This window comes from Hordeum vulgare, chromosome 7H (assembly GCF_904849725.1).
Source record: "Hordeum vulgare subsp. vulgare chromosome 7H, MorexV3_pseudomolecules_assembly, whole genome shotgun sequence".
Taxonomy (NCBI): domain Eukaryota; kingdom Viridiplantae; phylum Streptophyta; class Magnoliopsida; order Poales; family Poaceae; genus Hordeum; species Hordeum vulgare.
The window spans coordinates 527,603,705-527,617,041 of NC_058524.1; positions in this window are offsets into that span (position 1 = coordinate 527,603,705).

Below are 13,337 nucleotides of genomic sequence, written 5' to 3' on the forward strand. Positions count from 1 at the left end.
AAACCTGAGATTCCTCGCCTGAGTGTGGACATCACCAAACAGGGCCATCGGGGCCCTGCGTTGCCTTTTCAGGGCAGAGGGAGCTGGATCTCCCTCAACGTCTCCAGATGCTGCTCTCTTCTTCATGTGGGAGGAGCCTCTCTTCTCCCCATCTTCTTCATCTTCTCCCTCTAGATGAGAGGCAACAAGCATGTCTTCAGACCTAGTGTCTGGAGGTCCTTTCGACCGTAGACCCTCTCGGGCTTTCTTCTTCTCCTTCTTTTCTTCCTCCTCCTTCGGAGCCGTGTACGGCTTCTCGACTAGCATGACTGTCAATAAGGAAATCTTGGGGTCCTCGGGCAAGGGCTCCGGACAGTTGAATTGCTAGGACTTTTTCAGTCAGATATGCGCGTGTGGAGGAAAAGAGAGATAATAGCCTTGTTAGAAAGGGAAAAGACCAATAAGGACGTCTTGGGGTCCTCGGGCAAGGGCGCTGGACAGTTGAACTGTTAGGACTTTTTCAGTTAGATCTGCGCATGTGGAGGAAAAGAGAGATAATAGTCTTGTTAAAAAGGGAAAAGACCAAACACATGATAAAATCTTACCGGTCGAGGAGGGTTAGTAATATTGATCCCGATGTCCTCCACTTCGGCCGGCCAAATCTTTTGCGGATTGAACAACACCTTCCCCAATTTCTCGTGGGTAATGCGGAAGAAGTTCCGCAGAGTGGCTGGGTCGACCAGACTGTAAGACCACATCGGAGTAGCCCGATGTTGACAGGGAAGGAGGCGGCGATGTAGCATGACTTGAACTACATTGGTTTGCTCGATTTTCTTTTCCAGCAAGACAGATATGCTTTTTGTGTGCGCCTTCCCTTCTGCAGCCTCCCCCCAATCCAGGGACTTCTCCATCCAAGACACTAGTCGGATGGGAGGACCAGATCTGAATAGAAGAGGTGATGCCCCTTTCGCATCACCTGGCATAGTGATATACAACTCTTGGAGAACGTTCCATGGGAAACAAAAAATTTCCTACACATGTGAAGACCTATCATGGTGATGTTCATCTACGAGAGGGAGATCAGATCCACATACCCTTGTAGATCGCTAAGCGGGAAGCGTTAAGAAACGTGGTTGATGTAGTGGAACAGCTTCGTGACTCAAATCACCGTCGTCCCACGATCTGTCCCGATCTAGCGCCGAACGGACGACACCTCCGTGTTCACCACACGTACAGCTCGATGACGATCTCCGCCTTCTTGATCCAGCAAGAGAGACGGGGAAGTAGATGACTTCTCCGGTAGCGTGACGGCACGCCGGTGATGGTGATGATCTATTCCTGTAGGGCTCCGCCCGAGCTCCGTAGAAATCCGATCTAGAGGAAGAACTACGAGGTATAGGTTTGAGTTGCACGTGGCAAAGTTGTGTCTCAAAAACCCTAAAACCTCTATTATATATAGGAGGAGGGGAGGGGCTAGCCTTGGGGCTCAAGATAGCACCAAGGGCGTCGATCAAAAGGAGGAGGAGGACTCCAACTCCAATTCGGTTTGGGGAAGGAGGAACCCTCCTCTTCCTTCCCACCTCCCTCTTTTTTTCTCTTTGGTTTTTTCTTCCTAGCCGACATGGCCCTCTTGGGCTCGCCTCACCAGCCCACTAAGGGCTGGAGCGCCACCCCTGGGCCAATAGGCTCACTCCCGGGTGGGTGGGCCCCTCCCGGTGAAGATCCGGAACCCATTCGTCACTCCCGACACACTGTCGGTAATGCCCGAAATCATTTCGGAAACCAAATGAAACCATCCTATATATCAATATTCGTTTTCGGACCATTCCGGAAACCCTCGTGATGTACATGATCTCATACGGGACTCCGAAAAACCTTCGGTCACCGAACCTTGAGTGTGCAGACCCTGCGGGTTCGAGAACTATGTAGACATGACCTGAGACACTCCCCGGTCAATATCCAATAGCGGGGCCTGGATGTCCATATTGGATCTTACATATTCTACGAAGATCTTCATATAATCCCGTATAACATTCACTTTGTCCTTCGGTATGTTACTTGCCCGAGATTTGATCGTCGGTATCTCTATACCTATTTCAATCTCGTTACCGGCAAGTCTCTTTACTCGTTCCATAATACAAGATCCCGTGACTAACACTTGAGTCATATTGCTTGCCGAGATTTGTGATGTTGTATTACCGAGTGGGCCCCGAGATACCTCTCTGTCACACAAAGTGACAAATCCCAATCTTGATCCATGCTAACTCAACGGACACCTTTGGAGATACCTGTAGAGCACCTTTATAGTCACCCAGTAACGTTGTGACGTTTGATACACACAAGGTATTCCTTCGGTGTGAGTGAGTTACATGATCTCATGGTCACAGAAATGAATACTTGACACGCAGAAAACAATAACAACAAAATGACACGATCACATGCTACGTTTATAATTTGGGTCTTGTCCATCACATCATTCTCCTAATGATGTGATCCAGTTATCAAGTGACAACACTTGCATATGGTCAGAAAACCTTAACCATCCTTGATCAACCGGCTAGCCAACTAGAGGCTTATTAGGGGCATTGTTTTGTCTATATATCCACACATGTATCTATGCTTTCATTCAATGCAATTATAGCATGGATAATAAACGATTCTCTTGAAACACGAAATATAATAATAACTATTTTATCATTGCCTCTAGGGAATATTTCCAACAGTCTCCCACTTGCACTAGAGTCAATAATCTAGTCTCACATCGCTATGCAATTTACATTGGAATGAATCTAAGACCCATACAGTTCTGGTGTTGATCATGCTTCGCTCGTGGAAGAGGTTTAGTCATAGGAATTGGTACATTCACATCATGTGCACTGTGCAAATATTTACATCCTCTCCTTCGACGCAGTCATGGATGAGGTTGAAGCGTCGTTTGATGTGTCTGGTCTTCTTGTGAAACCTTGGTTCCTTTGCTAAAGCAATGGCACTAGTGTTGTCACAGAACAGAGTTATTGGATTTAGTGCGCTCGCAACTACTCCAAGATCCGTCATGAACTGCTTCATCCAGACACCCTCCTTAGATGCCTCTGAGGCAGCCATGTACTCCTCTTCACATGTAAAATATGCTATGACGCTTTGCTTGGAACTGCACCAGCTTACCGCACCCCCATTAAGAATAAATGTGTATCCGGTTTGAGACTTAGAGTCATCCGGATCAGTGTCAAAGCTTGCATCGAAGTAACCCTTTACGACGAGCTCTTCGTCACCTCAATAGATGAGAAACATTTCTTTAGTCCTTTTCAGGTACTTCCGAATATTCTTGACAGCCGTCCAGTGATCCACTCCTGGATTACTTTGAAACCTGCCTGCCATACTTATGGCTAGGCTGACGTCCAGTCTTGTGCACAACATTGCATACATGATAGACCCTATGGTTGTAGCATAGGGGACGGTACTCATCTTTTCTCTATCTTCCGCTGTTACTGGACACTGAGTCTTACTCAACTTTATACCTTGTAATACCGGCAAGAACCCCTTCTTGGACTGCTCCATTTTGAACTTCTTCAAAACTTTATCAGGGTATCTGCTTTGTGAAAGTCCTATTAGGCGCCTCGATCTATCCCTATAGATCTTAATGCCTAATTAATATGTAAGTAGCTTCTCCTAGGTCCTTCATTGAAAAACATTGGTTCAAGTAATTTTGTACGCTCTGTAAAAACTCCACATTGTTTCCAATCAACAATATGTCATCCACATATAACATTAGAAACGCCACAGAGCTCCCACTCACTTTCTTGTAAATACAAGATTCTCCAACAACTTGTATAAACCCAAATGCTTTGATCACCTCATCAATGCGTTTATTCCAAATCCGAGATGATTGCACCAGTCCATAGATGGATTGCTGGAGCTTGCATACTTTGTTAGCATTCTTTGGATCGACAAAACCTTCGGGTTGCATCATAGACAACTCTTCCTTAAGAAAACCGTTAAGGAACGCCGTTTTCACATCCATCTGCCAGATTTCATAATTGAAAAATGCAGCTATTTCTAACATGATTCGGACGAACTTAAGCATCGCTACCGGTGAGAATGTCTCATCGTAGTCAACTCCTTGAACTTGTGAAAAAACATTTGCCACAAGTCGAGCTTTATAAACAGTCACATTACCATCCGCGTCCGTCTTCTTCTTAAAGATCCATTTGTTCTAAATAGCCTTGCGACCTTCAGGTAATACTTCCAAAGTCCCCACTTTGTTTTCATACATAGATCCTATCTCAGACTTCATGGCCTCCAGCCATTTGTTGGAATCTGGGCCCACCATTGCTTCTTCATAATTCGCACGTTCATTGTTGTCTAACAACATGATAGATAAGACAGGATTACCATATCACTCTGGAGCAGTACGTGATCTTGTCGACCTGCGAGGTCCGATAGTAACTTGATTTGAAGCTTCATGATCATCATCATTAGCTTCCTCCTCAATCGGCGTCGCCTCGATAGAGGTTTCCCCTGCCCTGCGCCACCATGTAGAGGGATGAGAGGTTCTACAACCTCATCAAGTTCTATCTTCCTCCCACTCAATTCTTTCGAGAGAAACTCCTTCAAGAAAAGCTCTGTTCTTAGCAACAAACACTTTGCCCTCGGATGTGAGATAGAAGGTGTACCCAACTGTCTCCTTTGGGTAACCTATGAAGACGAACTTTTCCACTTTGGGTTCCAGCTTTTCAGGCTGAAGCTTTTTGACATAAGCATCGCATCCCCAAACTTTAAGAAACGACAACTTTGGCCTCTTGCCATGCCATAGCTCATATGGTGTCGTCTCAATGGATTTTGATGGTGCCCTATTTAAAATGAATGCAGCTGTCTCTAATGCATAACCCCAAAATGATAACAGGAAATCGGTAAGAGACATCATAGATCGTATCATATCTAACAAAGTACGATTACGATGTTCGGACACACCATTACACTGTGGTGTTCCAAGCGGTGTCAACTATGAAACGATCCCACATTCTATTAAGTGAGCACCAAACTCGAAACTCAGATATTCACCCCCTCGATCAGATCGTAGGAACTTGATCTTCTTGTTACGATGATTTTCAACTTCACTCTGAAATTGCTTGAACTTCTCAAACATTTTAGACTTGTGCTTCATCAAGTAGATATATCCATACCTACTCAAATCGTCAGTGAAAGTGAGAAAATAACGATATCCACCGCGCGCCTCCACACTCATTGGACCGCACACATCAGTATGTATGATCTCCAACAAGTCACTTGTGCGCTCCATTGTTCGAGCGAACGGAGTCTTAGTCATATTGCCCATAAAGCATGTTTCGCACGTGTCAATTGATTCAATTCAAGTGACTCCAAAAGCACATCGCTATGGAGTTTCTTCGTGCGATTTACTCCAATATGACCTAAGCGGCAGTGCCACAAAAATGTGGCGCTATCATTGTTAACTCTACATCTTTTCGTCACTTCATCCTTCGCCTGCCTTCGTTTATTCCGCAGTTCCAGCTTCGAGTTGCAAATATGAGAAATAGAACCGGTATCAAATACACAAGCACTACTACGTGAGTTGGTTAGGTACACATCAATCACATGTATATCACATATACCTGGTTTTACGTTGGCCACCTTGCTATCAGCCAAATACTTGCGGCAGTTGCGCTTCCACTGACCCATCCCCATGCAATAATAGCACTCTGTTTCCGGCTTAGGTCCAGCCTTGGGTTTCTTCGTTGGATTGGCAACAGATTGGCCGCTCTTCTTGGAGTTACTCTTCTTGCCTTTGCCGTTTATCTTGAAACCAGTGGTCTTATTCACCATCAACACTTGATCCTCTTTCCGGAGTTCTGACTCTGCGACTTTCAGCATCGTGAATAACTCGCCGGGTGACTTGTTCATCCCTTGCATGTTATAGTTCAACACAAAGCTCTTATAGCTAGGTGGTAGTGATTGAAGAATTATGTCAGTGGTAGCCTCTTGCGGGAGTTCAATCCCCAACTCAGCTAGACGGTTTGAGTATCCAGACATTTCGATCACATGTTCACTCATAAACGTATTCTCCTCCATCTTGCAAGCATAGAATTTATCGGAGGTCGCATACCTCTCGATCCGGGCAGTCTTCTAAAAGATAAACTTCAACTCCTGGAACATCTCATATGCTCCATGACGCTCAAAGCGTCGTTGAAGTCCCGGTTCCAAGCCATATAAGACTGCACATTGAACTACTGAGTAGTCCTCCTTACGTGATTGCCAAGCGTTCAAAACATCTTGGTCAGACGTAGCGGGTGGTTCATATCCTAGCGCAGCATCAAGGACATAATTCTTTTTCCCAGCTTGTAGGATGAGCCTAGTCTACAAAGTTGCTACCATCATCTTTCAGCTTAGCTTTCTCTAGGAACGTATTGAAATTCAGGGTTGCTACTGCATGAGCCATTGATCTACAACATAAAATATTGCAAAGTGGACTTAGACTATGTTCAAGATAATTAGAGTTTAACTAGTCAAATTACTAATAAACTCCCACTCAAATAGACATCCCTCTAGTTACTTGAGTGTGGCATGATCCAATTTCACTAACTCAAATCCGATCATCACGTGAGTTGAGCGTAGTTTCAGTGGTAAACATCTCTATGCTAATCGTATCTACTATACGATTCATGCTCGACCTTTCGGTCTCTTGTGTTCCGAGGCCATGTCTGCACATGCTAGGCTCATCAAGTTTAACCCGAGTGTTCCGCGTGTGCAACTGTTTTGCGCCCGTTGTATGTGAGCGTTGAGTCTATCACACCCGATCATCACGTGGTGTCTTGAAACGACGAACTATCGCAACGATGCATAGTCGGGGATAACACAATTTTATCTTGAAATTAAGCGAGGGATCACCTTATAATGCTACCGTCGTTCTAAGCAAGATAAGGTGCATAAAAGGACTAACATCACATGAAATTCATAAGAGACATGATATGGCCATGATCTTTGTGCTTCTTTATCTCCATCACCAAAGCAGCGACATGATCTTCATCGTCACCAGCGCCACACCATGATCTCCATCATCGTGCCTCCATCGAGGTTGTCGTGCTATCTATGCTATTACTACTAAAGCTACAACCTAGCAATATAATAAACGCATCTGCAAACACAAATGTTAGTTTAAAGACAACCCTATGGCTCCTGTCGGTTGCCGTAGCATCGACGTGCAAGTCGATATTAACTATTACAACATGGTCATCTCATACATCCAATATATCACGTCATGTGTTTGGCCATATCACATCACAAGCAAACCCTGCAAAAACAAGTTAGACGTCCTCTAATTTCTTGTTGCATGTTTTACGTGGCTCATATGGGTATCTAGTATGATCGCATCTTACTTACGCAAAAACCACAACGGAGATGTGAAAATTACTATTTAACCTCTCTCCAAGGACCGCCTCAGTCAAATCCAATTCAACTAAAGTTGAAGAAACCGACACCCACCAGTCATCTTTATGCAACGAGTTGCATGTCAGTCGATGAAACCAGTTTCTCGAAAGCGTACGAGTAATGTCGGTCTGTGCCGCTTCGATCCAACAATACCGCCGAATCGAGAAAATACTAAGGAGGGAAGCAAATCGAACATCAATGCCCACAAAAACTGTTGTGTTCTACTCGAGATTACATCTACGCATAAACCTAGCTCATGATGCCACTGTTGGAGAACGTTGCATGGGAAACAAAAATTTCCTACGCACACGAAGACCTATCATGGTGATGTTCATCTACGAGAGGAGATCTGATACGTCTCAAACATATCTATAATTTTTTATGGTTTCATGCTGTTATCTTGTCATCTTTGGATGTTTTATATGCATGAATATGCTATTTTATATCTTTTTCGGGACTAACCTATTAACTCAGTGCCAAGTGTCAGTTTCTGTTTTCTCCGTGTTTTTTACCCTTTTTCAGATGGAGACCAAATGGAATGAAACTTTACGATGAATTTTTGGACCAAAAGAGAGCCCCAAAGCTTTGGAAGAAGGCCAGATGGGCCACGAGGGAGGTACAAGCCCTGACGCCGCCACCACCCCCTAGGTGGTGGCGACCAAGCTTGTGACCTCCTCGTGGGCCCAACCGACGTAATTCCACCGCCATAAATTCCTATAAATTCAGAAACCCCCAGAAAGAAACCTAGATCGTTAGTTTCGCCGCCGCAAGCCTCTGTAGCCACCAAAAACCAATCTGGAGCCCGTTCCGGCACCCTGCCGGAGGGGGAATCCATCTCCGGTGGCCATCTTCATCATCCCGACGATCTCCATGACGAGGAGGGAGTAGTTCTCCCTCGGGGCTGAGGGTATGTACCAGTAGCTATGTGTTTGATCTTTCTCTCTCGTGTTATTGAGATGTCTTGATCTCGATGTACGTGGGCTTTGCTACTATAGTTGGATCTTATGATGTTCCTCCCCCTCTACCTTCTTGTAATGAATTGAGTTTCCCCTTTGGAGTTATCTTATCGGATTGAGTCTTTGAGAACACTTGATGTATGTCTTGCACGTGTCTATCTGCTGTGATCAACTTGCGGGTTTGTGACAATTGGGAACCTATAAATATGGGTTGGCACACGTGGATTTATGTGAGTACTTGATGTATGTTTTGGTGATCAACTTGCGGGTTCATGACATTGGGAACCTATGCATAGGGGTTGGCACACGTTTGGACTCTCTGGTAGAAACTTTGGGGCACTCTTTGAAGTTCTATGTGTTGGTTGAATAGATAATTCTGAGATTATGTGATGCATATCGTATAATCATGCCCACGGATACTGGAGGTGACAATGGAGTATCTAGGTGACATTAGGGTCTTGGTTGATATGTATCTTAAGGTGTTATTCGAGTACGAACTCTCTTGAATAGATCGATCAGAAAGAATAACTTTGTGGTGGTTTCGTACCCGACAATAATCTCTTCGTTTGTTCCCCGCTATTAGTGAATTTGGAGTGACTCTTTGTTGCATGTTGAGGGCTAGTTATATGATCCAATTATGTTATCATTGTTGAGAGAACTTCACTAGTGAAAGGATGAACCCTAGGCCTTGTTTCCACGCATTACAATATCGTTCATGCGCACTTTTGTTACTTGTTACCTTGTTGTTTTTGTAATTTCAGATTGCAAAAACCTATATCTACCATCCATATTGCACTTGTATCACCATATCTTTGCCGAACTAGTGCACCTCTACAACTGACCATTGTATTAGGTGTGTTGGGGACACAAGAGACTCTTTGTTATTTGGTTGCAGGGTTGCTTGAGAGAGACCATCTTCATCCTACGCCTCCCGCGGATTGATAAACCTTAGGTCACCCACTTGAGGGAAAATTGCTTCTGTCCTACAACCCTCTGCACTTGGAGTCCCAACAACGTCTACAAGGAGAAGGTTGCGTAGTAGACATCAAGCTCTTTTCTGGCTCCGTTGCCGGGGAGGTTAGCGCTTGAAGGTATATCTTTAGATCTTGCAATAAAATCTTTTTGTTTCTTGTTCTTTTGCTGGAAAACTACCAAAAAATTGAATTGAGGATGCCTCATATGCTCCATCTTTTCAATGTCTTTCGTGAGCATGATGGGAAGGAAAATTGTGCTCAAGTGCTGAAACAAGAATTACATAGAATGCTTGGCATAGAATATGTGAAGGATGAGAATGATTGCAATGTTTTTAGCATGAATTCTTTGAATACCCATGATGCTAATGATATTGAAAGCCACAAGCTTGGGGATGCTATATTTGATGAAGATGATCTTTTTAGTTCTTCCACTTTGAATGATCAAAATCATTTTGATGAAAGCATGCCCCCTATCTATGATGATTATTGTGAGGATACTTATGCTTTAAAGAAGAGGGATGATAAAACTTGTCATACTCTCGAGAACCCCTTTGCTAAACCTTGCTTTTTCATTGTGGACACAATTTGTAGTGCTCAAGTCTTTTACGATACTCCCACTACTATTCTTGAGAATATATTTCCTTATGTGGAGAGTAGTAAAATTTCTATGCTTGTAGATCATGAAAAGAAAGCCTTAGGATTCATATAATCTCGTATAAGATTCCCTTTGTACTTCGGTATGTTACCTGCCCGAGATTTGATCGTCGGTATCTCTATACCTATTTCAATCTCGTTCCCGACAAGCCTCTTTACTCGTTTCGTAATACAAGATCCCATGACTAAAACTTGAGTCACATTGCTTGCAAGGCTTATTTGTGATGTTGTATTACTGAGTGGGCCCCGAGATACCTCTCCGTCACACGGAGTGACAAATCCCAGTCTTGATCCATGGTAACTCAACGGACGCCTTCGGAGATACCTGTAGAGCACCTTTATAGTCACCCAGTAACGTTGTGACGTTTGATACAAACAAGGTATTCCTCCGGTGTGATTGAGTTACATGATCTCATGGTCATAGGAATGAATACTTGACACATAGAAAACAATAGCAACAAAATGACACGGTCACATGCTACGTTTATAATTTGGGTCTTGTCCATCACATCATTCTCCTAATGATGTGATCTACTTATCAAGTGACAACACTTGCATATGGTCAAAACACCTTAACCATCCTTGATCAACTGGCTAGCCAACTAGAGGCTTACTAGGGACATTGTTTTATCTATATATCCACACATGTATCTATGCTTTCATTCAATACAATTATAGCATCGATAATAAACGATTATCTTGAAACAGGAAATATAATAATAACTATTTTATCATTGCCTCTAGGACTGGGGAAGAGGTTTAAGGGATTGGGGAAGGAGAGAGCTTGAAGGCTAGAGCTTTGAGGATTGGGAATGGCAACGACGATGTGAGATCTGGAAAGCGTAAGGAGGTTGTGGTTGCGGTTTTCCTTTTATAATCTGCTGAAATACCATGAGTCCGTCTACTTTACCATGAACTTCCCCATGTCCCGATAAATCGTGCGGTTATGTGTGCGTGGGATAACCCAAATCATAAAATATATTCCAAGAAAAGAGGGACATGATCTCCATGATGGAATGTGTCAACAAAAATTGTCTCGAACCACGCTTCCGTAGTGAGTCATTGGTCTTGACCAGTTGCTTCCTTTCGTTAAAAAGAGTGACACACAAAAACATCGTTCGCTATCGAACAGTCACCTGGGAGGTTAAATTATATCCTTATATAATATATATATATATGTGTGTGTGTGTTTGTGTGTGTGTGTGTGTCTAATTTGGAAATGGGGAGGTCATCGATTGCCGAGCTATTACCGGATGAATGTAAAAAGGGAAGAGCTCACCCCGCAAGCCGGAGACTTTGCTTTGGACGCATGAAGTAGATGGAGGTCAAGACTACGACATTGAAGGCTAGTTCGAGGGTTACTGATGGAGTCCGAGACTAAGGGGTCCTCAGGCCGCTTACCTATTTCTGCGGACTCCTGGGCCGTCCTATTATCATGACTAGACTCCACATAGATAAGGTGATGATGTATCCAAGATGGACTCTTCCGAAGACTTGGCGTGCACCCCACGACCACGTGGTAATCGACATGTTTCCACCTTAATGTAACCGACATTGTGTAAGGCTGGTGCCCCTGGTATCTATATAAACCGGAGGGCTTTAGTTCACATGCCAAGTTAAGATCATTACTCCTAAGGTTTAGACCACAACATACGATCTCGAGGTAGATCAACGCTGTAATCGGTATTCCATCATCAATATAAACAAGAGGAGGATGTAGGGTTTTACCTCCATCAAAAGGGCCCGAACCTGGATAAACATCGTCTCCTTTGTCTCCTGTTACCGATCGATTGAAGGTCCACACATGTGGACCCCTACCCGAGATATGTCGGTTTTGACACTGACAAGTGCCATGTCTTGCGAGTTATCTTCCCAAAACAAAATGGAATCACCTCTGCCAGCTGAAAGTTTAGCAATTTGTTTGAACTAGGGAAGAAACTTAAGAAGAGAGAGAAAAGAGGGACCATGCATGTGTGCATGAGAGGATTGAGATAACAGAGGAACATGCATGTGATAGGTCAGAGTGAATGTTCATACTCTCGCAAAAATTTCTTATGTTTGTCTTCACTTTACCGAAATCCATACATTCGTAGTGTTAAACAGACATATACATATCCCATTAAATGACAAAAAATGATCAGGACACTATTGTCCGAAAATAGACTAAGAACTTAAGGGTCCACTTTGAAGATGCCCTTACAGTTCTATCAATTGCTCAACAGTAATTTGTTCACCCACCGTGATACTTGCTATTTTGAGAGAAGCCTCTAGTGAACACTATGGCCCCCAGGGTCTACTCCACACCATATTTTCAGCCTTACACTTTTTACATCGTTGCACTTTCCGCCTTCAGATCTCACTTTGCAAACAATCTTGAAGGGATTAACAACCCCTTTGAAGCGTTGGATGCAAACTTGTTTGTGTTTGCGCAGGTACTCTGGACTTGACGAGACCCTCCTTCTGGATCGATACCTTGGTTCTCAAACTGAGGGAAATACTTACTGCTCCTATGCTGAATCACCCTTTCCTCTTCAAGGGAAAAACCAACGCAAGCCCAGCCTCGGTCAACGTGTCAATGATTCTTGCTTCCAGAAGCTTTAATATTTCTTTTCTAACGACCTCTTTCATCTTAGGATTTAATCTCCTTTGATGCTCAGCAACTGGTTTAGAATCAGGATCGGTTTTAATCTTGTGCTGACATAGACTGGGACTAATACCCTTAAGATCATCAAGAGTATATCCAATAGCAGCACGGTGCTTCCTCAGAGTTTTTAGTAACTTCTTCTCTTCGTGCTCTGAGAGGAGAGCACTAATAATAACAGGATATATCTCCTTCTCATCAAGATAGGCATACTTAAGAGTATCAGGCAACTGTTTAAGCTCGAACACAGGATCACCCTTTGGTGGGGGAGGATCCCCGAGCAGTTCAACAGGCAGATTATTCTTGAGAATAGGATATTGTTCTAAGACAGATTTATCTATTTCATCTCTTTCCTCCATATGCATATCATTTTCATGCTCAAGCAGGTATTGCTCTAAAGGATGCGTAGGAGGTACGGCAATAGAAGCAAGAGCAATAATTTCATCCCTACCAGACGACTGTTTTTCATGGGGTTGTCTTCCAATCTTGGAGAAGTTAAATTCATGAGACACACCCTCGAAACTAACTATGACAGTCTGCATAATGCAATCAATGTGAGCATTGACAGTGTTGAGAAAGGGTCTAGCGAATATGATGGGACAAAAGCTATCTTGTGCAGTACCAAGGACGAGGAAATCAGTAGGATACTTCGTCTTACCACACAGTGTTGGGGAACGTCGCATGGAAAACAAA